Here is a 9,087-nt window from a genome sequence, read left to right on the forward strand (position 1 = left end):
GAAAAAAAAAGATTTTCTATTGTAATGTTGCCTGGCCACAGTATAAATTAGATGATGGTGAAAAGTAACTTAAAAATGAGTCTTTAAATTTCAATACTATCTTGCAATTGGATATCTTTTGTAATGGAAATTATACATGGAATTACTTTAACTGCTGGAGAAATGGAAAAACTTAGCAAAATTAGTGTTCTCTGTTCTGTTTCCATGTTAATTCTAATTGGATCTGGATAGCTATATTAATAAAATCAATACTGTTAAAGTTTAGTAACTTTTGAACTGGACAATTCTATAAAAGAAAAAGAGGAAAGAAAGAGGAAAAGAGGAAAAAGCTGGCTGCTTTTGTAAACTTGCAATTCAGTTATGGCTTAGTCTTGATAGCAACCAGCCCCCCTAACTTGCGTCCAGAAAGCTGTTTCAGAAATGTGTCCTTGTAAAAGTTTCATAATATACCTCTCTGAAGTACTGAGAAAATAAACTAAAGAAAGCATGTTTCTGAACACCATCCCCTATGAGTTATCAGTGTTCTAGTATATCATGCTACTAGGTATTTGAAATGAAGAGAAGTTATGCTTGAATATAACCAAATGAGTCATTATTCTGACAAGTTCATTTAATTTTGATAGTAATCGCATGTTGTAAGAGATTTGCTTGGAGACAGTTTCCAAAATCATTTGATAACTTAAGTATGTAAGATATTTAGAATGCATTTTTTTTTTATTAAGGAAAAGAGAAAGTAATTTTGTCTTAAGATAAAATGACTGGTTCTTAAGAAAGAGGAGAATGTACGAAAAACATGAATGAATACAGAAAGTACAGAAAGTTTACAGAAAAGGAATTTTTGTGGTCAAAACTGGGTAAGGTTTGATGGATCTATCTATAAAGTTTTAAGAGTCTCAATATCATGGAGCAGGTGTAGCTCAATGATTGAATGCCTGCTCTGTATGTACAAGGTCCTGGGTTCAATCCCTGGTACTGATTAAATAAATAAAATAAAATAAAAGCCTTAGTATCAAATAGAAACTGCTGCAAAGCTAAAATATATTTCCTTCTCTGTTGAAGTAACGAAGATTCTTAAATCATTAGTCTGTTTTAGTACAAGGTTTTATAAAGAGCTTTACATTTTTAACCTCCTGAGAGCTAGACTCAGAAGTATTAAGATAATTGCCTACTGTCTTCATTTCCTAACTCTTCCTCAGATATTGCATACTCAAAATGCCCCAAATTCATCCTGGTATTTTCCTCCCTAATTCTGTTCTCTCCACTTTCTTCTCTATGTTAGTGAGTTAAATTTGATTCTTTCCTTTTACATAACTACCATGTCTACCTCCAACTGGACAGCTCAATTCTACTACCAAACTATCTCTTCCACCTATCCCCAACATTCTCTTCCATTTTCTTCAGACTATCTTGATTCAGTATTACTTCATTTCAGGTTTTGGCTCATTACATTTCAAAAAGAACTTGATTGCAAATCTAAATTCTGCAGAGTGAATTCAGTTCTTCAAAATAACATGTTAACATGCATTAAAAAAATTCATAAATATTATTAGGTGGTTATCATAGAAACCAATCACACTAATCAAATAAATTGGTGGATTTTTAATTATACTATCTGAATATCATGATTATATGTGTTTGCCTGAGTTTTAAAAAATGCTTCTAGGTTTGTGGGAGTATGTCTAACTTTGTCTTCTAACTCACCCATGTTTCCCAGAAAAGTGACAGCTAGTTTAATTTCCAGACTTATACTGCAGTGTTTAGAAGGTACTAGAAGCTGGGTTGTATTTCAGTTTGTTTTTTTTTTAGATTCATTTTATTTATTTCTTGCCCCGCCCTGCCCCAGTTGTCTGTTCTCTGTGTCCATTTGCTGCGTGTTCTTCTTTTTGTCCGCTTCTATTGTTGTCAGTGGCACAGGAATCTGTGTTTCTTTTTTGTTGTGTCATCTTGCTGCGTCAGCTCTCTGTGTGGGCAGCACCATTCCTGGGCAGGTTGCACTTTCTTTTGCACTGGGCGGCTCTCCTTATGGGGTACACTCCTTGTGCTTGGGGCTCCCCTATGTGGGGTCACCCCTGCATGGCAGGGCACTCCTTGCACGCATCAGTACTGCACTTGGGCCAGCTCCACATGGGTCAAAGAGGCTTGGGGTTTGAACCGCAGACCTCCCATGTGGTAGACGGATGCCCTATCCACTGGGCCAAGTCCGCTTCCCTGTATTTCAGTTTTGTTTTGGTTCTATTATGGTTTTTGTTTCTGTGTGGAAAGAGAAATTAGATCCTACAGAGAAAGGAATTTGTGTTTTTAGTTATCTGTGAGAAGTCTTAAAGCAGCTTTACAAATAAATACTTTTATCTAATGTCTTTATCTTCATTCCTCAGTTCCACTCCTAGGCCAAATTACCACAGGCCATTTGATATATCAAAGAACTTTCTCTGCCTGAGGGGAAATGAACAGGATTCTATTGAACTAGGAGGGAGTTGATTTGATCTACATATTGTTTACAGAGTAGAGGAAAATTAGTTATCTAGGAACAATGTTTATAATAACTACCTCCAGAGAATTCGTTGACTATTTCTTACTACATTGGTATATGTTTTCTTCTATAAAACTCACAGGTATCTGATATAGAACTTTATACAGTAGTGTATGTGTAGCGGTTTGATCTGGTTATGAATTCCTAAAACAGATATTGGATTATGGAATCTGGTCTGTACTTGGGCATGACTGAGTTATGATTGGGGCTTTGATTGGGCCACATCATTAGAACCCAAATCATGCCTGAAAAGCATGGCAAAGAACAGAGTTGAGGGTTTTTGATGTTGGAGTTTTGGTATCGGAGTTTGATGCTGAAGCTTTAAGCTGGAGCCCTGGAAAGTAAACTCACAGAGGAAAGAGAATCCAGCCCCAGGAAGAAAGGAAACTTGAACCCAGAGAGAAGCAAGACCCTGGAAGGGAGGAACCCAGGAAGCCTGAACCCTCGCAGCCATTGGCAGCCATCTTGCTCCAACACGTGAAAATAGACTTTGGTGAGGGAAGTAACTTATGCTTTATAGCCTGTCATCTCTGTAAGCTCCTACCCCAGATTGATACCCTTTATAAATACCAACCAATTTCTGGTATTTTGCATCAGCACCCCTTTGACTAATACAGCATGTTATACATTTAAAAATTTGAGAGAAGAAAGTGGTGCAAAGCAGCAAAACCTCTAGGGAGCTCCAGTTCTAGGTAACGTAAATTAGGCAACCTATCCAATTAAGTTCTCCTCTCCAGATATCATAGAAGTCACTGGAATTATTTTCTTTTTCCTGATGGTCAACCATAAAAGAAAGTAGCGTTCTCAACCTTGTTTAATTAAAAGATAAAAAAATACAAAAAAGTTTACTTAAATTTATATCTTAAAGCATAAAGAAGTCTCTTTGTGCGATTACTTTTAATTATTAATAAAATTAAATACACAAGTTAATGGTACAATTTTTAATGAATCATTAAAACAAAGAAAACCTTTTAAAAATATTTTATGCAAGGACTAATCTCTTAGACTCTTAGAGTCTTATAAACATTTGCTAAGATGTAGAGGTTTTTCTTTTAGTTTCCTTTGTTTATGAAAGAAATTGATGACAGGCTATTAAAGTGTAATTTAATCACAAAGTTAATCTATAAGAGGATATATAGTAAAATCTTTAAATATTTTAATACTATTTTCTCCCATCACTCCACTCTCTTCTTTTACATATAATACTTATTCCGATGGACACCTTACCTAGCAGAGATTCAATTCTTATTGCAGTATTGAGTTCTTTATTTTAAAACATTGCGGAAGCAGTTTCAATAACTTGATTAGCCATATTCTTATTCAAACTACTGGATAACTTTTAGGGTTCCTGGCAGTGTTCCTTGTTCACAATGCAATTATTTTATATTTGTGTACTCTGAGTTTGCATTTATCCCTTGACCCAGTCACTAAAACAGTTAAGTTTTTTTAACTTATTTGCCTACATTCACATTTTTTTCCCAATTCCATTTTTAGTATACTCTGTTAATAGACTGGACTCCTTTTAATAGGTTTTTTAATCACTTTATTATTAATATATATTGTGTTTCATACAATTTGAATGCTGTATGAATGTAAAATGAATTCTTGAACTCATTGAGCATTATTTATTTTAAAGTTGAGAATTGCTTTTGGTAACTCATCACCTGGTGATTCTGTTTTACTTTTGCCATTAATATTGAACAAAGATACCTTTGGATTTTTCTTTAAACATAAATAAGGAAGAAGAGTACGGTAATAAACAAAAAGGAGTTTATATTATTTTTCTCCAATTTAAAATTAGTGTCCTTTAATGATCTAATTTAACCAGTTTAAGTAAAAAAGAAATAGGAAAATTGGTTTTTATAGATGCCATAAAAACCAAAAATGTTCATTTTGGAAGAGTTTGAATATATTCAGTGACTCAGACTTATATCTTCCATCTGTAAAAATGTTAAAGCACTCTCTGGTTAAAGCTTCTCTGGTAGACAGGGTTAATTTCAGTGGCTATGCAATTCTCCTGACCTTTTTCAGATACTGGAGATAACTTAGTCATTTCCCATTTCCCAGCTACAGTATTTCCTTTGAATGTTGTGAACTTTTAAAAAATGTCACTAAAATGTTAACTATTTTTTTCTTCACACATTTGTAAGTTCCGACTATACTAGTATGGGTGCCAAAAGTCTTTTGAAAATATCTCTACCAAACTATATAATTGTTTCTCAACTTATAGGTAATCCTATTTCACACTTGCATGGATGATTTATGACATTGAATATTATATGATCTAGTCTTCTGAAAGAATATGAAAAAGGATCACCAATTTCCTATTTCATTCATTAATTTTATACTCTTGGTTCATTTTTAATTCTAACTTTTTATTATATTGTTCATATTCTTTAAGGGTAATTTTATTAAACTCTAGGAGAGTGTGAACAATATAACCTTAAATGCAATGGAAGGACCCCATAAAAGGAAAATATGATAGATTTATCCAATCTAAAAAGTAAAAACTTTTGTATGAAAAATAAAAAATATGATTAAAATCCCCAGAAAGAAATAGAAAAATTCTAGCAAATTCTACAGATAACTTACATGCTGATGGATCACTTACTCTGTGCCACACCTCTTCTCTAAGAATTTCTCATTTCCATTAGTGGAAAAGGAAACTGAGCACCTTGCTTCAATCACAAAGCTATTAAGAAACAGTGTTTAGATCTAAAACTAGACAGAATAGCTTAAGACAGCATGCTTTTAATTCCACTGAGTTAAAAGAAATATAAAATTATTTCCATTATTATCAATAGCATGTCATTAAAAGAACTAGATGACTCTGTATATCAACCAAGTTAACAAAAATTTTGCTAAAAATACACAATAGCAAGTAGTAAAAGGTGAAAAAGATAGCAGTATGAATCAGGCCTCTTAAATAATTCAAAATCTGTTTCCCTTTGACTCAGTAATTCTATGTTTAATCATCTATCTAAAGACTGAAAAGCTAAAAACAGCTTAGATTACCTATATTAAATAAATGTTGAAGTAAAGTGTGCTGTAACAACTACACAATGGCATATTATGCAGCCATAAAATATGTTTTTGAAGAGTTTGAATACTCAGGGAAATACGTTATACATATAGTGACTGTAATCATTACTAGGTCACACAAAAACAAATATCACAGCAATAGCAAATTCTATTAGGATGACATAGAACAATGATTAAGGAATATCTGGATATTTATAAACTAAACTGCTGCAGATGAGTCCCAATTTCTATAAAATACATACTCAGAAAACCTTTTTAACTACAAAAGTTCCCATTTCCAGATATAGGATCTAGGACTTTGGAACTGGAGGCTAGGTATGGCTTCCATTTAACAGAAGAAAGCCAAGCTTTAGTCCTGCATAAATTATAGGTGTGGTCCACTTTTTATTTCTTTTTGGTAGATAATAGATATAAAATCATTAAAAACTCCTAAAATCTAATAAAAGCAAATATAAAACTACTCTAACCGTTGAAAATGAGCTAACAGTAAAAGATCACAAACCATTATGAGTGAGAGCAAAAATATGCAAACAGGAAGAGAATTAGCCCAGGAATATTATATAATAAAACAATCTGATAAGAGACTATAGAATACATATGAATAATATGAAAAAATACGTGATGTAATGGGAAACAGAATGAAGTCTGTAAAGCACACACATGCACAAGAAACAGACAGGTTTTTAAATAACCAAATAGACTTCTGGTTTAACTCTAAACTGTAAAGAGCTTGGAAGGTGTCACTCTGTCCTTACAAGAAAATTCTGGACAAACCAATAATCAGTGATTTTTCTTGAAACCATCAGAAAACTGAGATCAGAGAAAAAAACACCACCCAGAAATCTGAAGAGAAACAGGTACATCTAAAGAGATATAGTAACTGAGATCTGCCACGTCGGTCTTTGACATCAAGCCCTTCGTCGACCCAGTGGGCGTAAAACCTTCTCAGGACCCCTTAGTGACCCAGCTGACCAATGCACCTCAGGGTGGCTTGGCTGAATTCAACCCCTTCTCAGAGACAAATGCAGCCACCGCGGTTCCCGTCTCGCAGTTCCCCGGGCCCTCACAGCCAGCAGTTCTCAGCCCTCAGTGGAACCAGCCCAGCCAACCCTCAGGCCGTGACCCCTGCTGCCCAGGCCGGTCTGCTCCGGCAGCAGGAAGAACTGGACAGGAAGGCTGCCGAGCTGGAATGCAAGGAGCAGGAGTTGCAGAACACGTGAGAGAGAACAACTGGCCGCCCCTGCCATCAAACTCTGCTCCTACCAGGATTTCTCCATGGAGATCCCTGCGGACTACCAGCGGACATGCAAGATGCTCTGCTACCTGTGGATGTTGCATTCAGAGACTCTGTTTCTTAACCTGCTTGCCTGCCTGGCCTGGTTCTCAAGGGCCAGTGCCACGGGAGTGGACTTTGGCCTCTTGATCCTGTGGTTGCTGATCCTCACCTCGTGTGCTTTCATTTGTTCGTAGCGACCTACCTATAAGGCCTTTAGGTCTGACAACTCTTTCAGCTTCTTTGTGTCCTTCTTTGTATTTTTTTGTCAAATAGGAATCTACATCATCCAATTGGTGGGCATCCCTGGCCTCGGGGACAGTGGTTGGATTGTAGCCCGGTCTGCACTGAAGGACTTGGCCGTGTGGATCATCATGATGGTGGGGCTGGCTTCTTTACCCTCTGTGCGTGCTCTCCCTGTAGCGCTGGACAGGAGCCAGCTGCCAGCAGGCCCAGGAGGAGTTTTCCCAGGGCAGCTTCAGCAACAGGACCTACCGCAGCACTGCCTCTTCTGCTGCCCATGGAACCTTCCAGGGGAATTAGCCCTCCCCACACTCTCCGCTCTGCCCCCACCTCTTCTCTCACCTGCCTTCTGGGCTGCACTTTCCCCGGGTGCCTTATTTGGTGGTTTTGCCCAGTGCAGAACCGAGGAGGGTCTTCCTGTGGCTCTACTACTTTCCCCATAAGCCAGCTTCCGCTTCCACCCAAGGGAGGGGAGGGAGGGCCAGGGACTCTTTTTTTACATATGAGAAAAGAAAAAAACTCAAAACTGTCTTTCTTTCTCTGGTGATGGTTTGGTAGGATTATTTTCTCTCTCTGGAAACCCTAGGACTGATTGATATTCTCCCCACCCCACCCCTAACACACACTTGGGTCCACTGGCCAGCTGGGCCAACCCCACCTGGAGCTTTAGTTCCACAAGGGTCCGGGGACTCCACTCCTCCCCAAATAGGCCTGACGTGAATCTGACTCCACAGACCCAGCCTGTGGCCTCTGCAGTCCTGCCCTTCCTGCCCAGGCTGGCGCAGCCTCCCAAGCGCTCCACTTTAGAGGAGCTGCAGTCTGGGTGGGTGGCAGCTCTGCTCCCCAGGCTATCTGGGCTGGTCTCTGGGCTGCCAGAGCCTCTAGCCTGGCCACCCCAGGTTCTTTTCACAAACAGATTCATACCCCACAGGCCCCCTGCACCTCCTGGTGTAGGCAGCACCTTGTGCCCTATGGAGCCTTCTGGGGCCCTTCCTGCTTAGTGACTTCCTGAATGTGCAGTGATATTGGTTGAGATTTGGGGGGTGGAAAGGGGAAAGATAGAGGAGACACTGACCCCAAGTTGTCTTGCCCAGGTCTTTGGTAGTTTTCTAGGAGGGTGGGATCTGACTGTCCTAGTATGGTTAGTTTGACCCTGTTTGTTTTTTTTGTTGTTTTTTTTTTGTTTGTTTGTTTTTAAATTTTTGATGTTAACCATTTTTTTTTTAAGATTTATTTTATTTTATTTAATTTCCTCCCCCCCCCCCCCCCCCCCCCCGTTGTCTGTTCTCTGTGTCTATTTGCTGCATCTTGTTTCTTTGTCCGCTTCTGTTGTGGTCAGCGGCACGGAAAGTGTGGGCGGCGCCATTCCTGGGCAGGCTGCACTTTCTTTAGCGCTTGGCTGCTCTCCTTGCACGTGGGGCTCCCCTACTCGGGGGACACCCCTGTGTGGCATGGCACTCCTTGAGCGCATCAGCACTGCACATGGGCCAGCTCCACACGGGTCAAGGAGGCCCGGGGTTTGAACCGCGGACCTCCCATGTGGTAGATGGACGCCCTAACCACTGGGCCAAGTCCGTTTCCCGACCCTGTTTGTTTTTATTCCTCTCTTCATGAGGGACATCTGCCATTTGCCTTAGCCTTAGATTTGAATCCCCCACCTGCATCTCTCACCATCAGTAATATCCAGCTTCTGTGGCCCTTGGGGTGGGGGACAAGGGCAAGCAGTCCAGAACTTCATTCCTCAGGCTGGACCGATGAGCCATCTTTGAACCTGAGGCTAATCCCCAGGGTTCCCCCCATGTCCCTGGTAGAGGCTAGGCCACCTTATGCTTGTCCTGGGGATTCCCCAGGAGGTGTGTCACTGTGATGGGCATCCAGGAGTCCACAGTCAGAACCTGCACCCTGTCCTCCAGAGGCTGCCGGAGTAGTGTGTAGACTGAGAGAATTTCTCAAAAACTGGCCAGCCTGCCCATGGGCTCTGGGGCCCACCCTAATGCTG

The 9,087-nt window shown here is 39.5% G+C and overlaps 1 pseudogene; it reads left to right on the top strand.

The window, feature by feature from the left end:
* Positions 1–7,388, top strand: part of LOC131279723 (secretory carrier-associated membrane protein 2 pseudogene) — a 29,582-nt pseudogene extending 22,194 nt beyond the window's left edge.
* Positions 7,389–9,087: the final 1,699 nt, after the last annotated feature.

This window comes from Dasypus novemcinctus, chromosome 1 (genome assembly GCF_030445035.2).
Source record: "Dasypus novemcinctus isolate mDasNov1 chromosome 1, mDasNov1.1.hap2, whole genome shotgun sequence".
In the NCBI taxonomy this organism is placed as follows: Eukaryota; Metazoa; Chordata; class Mammalia; order Cingulata; family Dasypodidae; genus Dasypus; species Dasypus novemcinctus.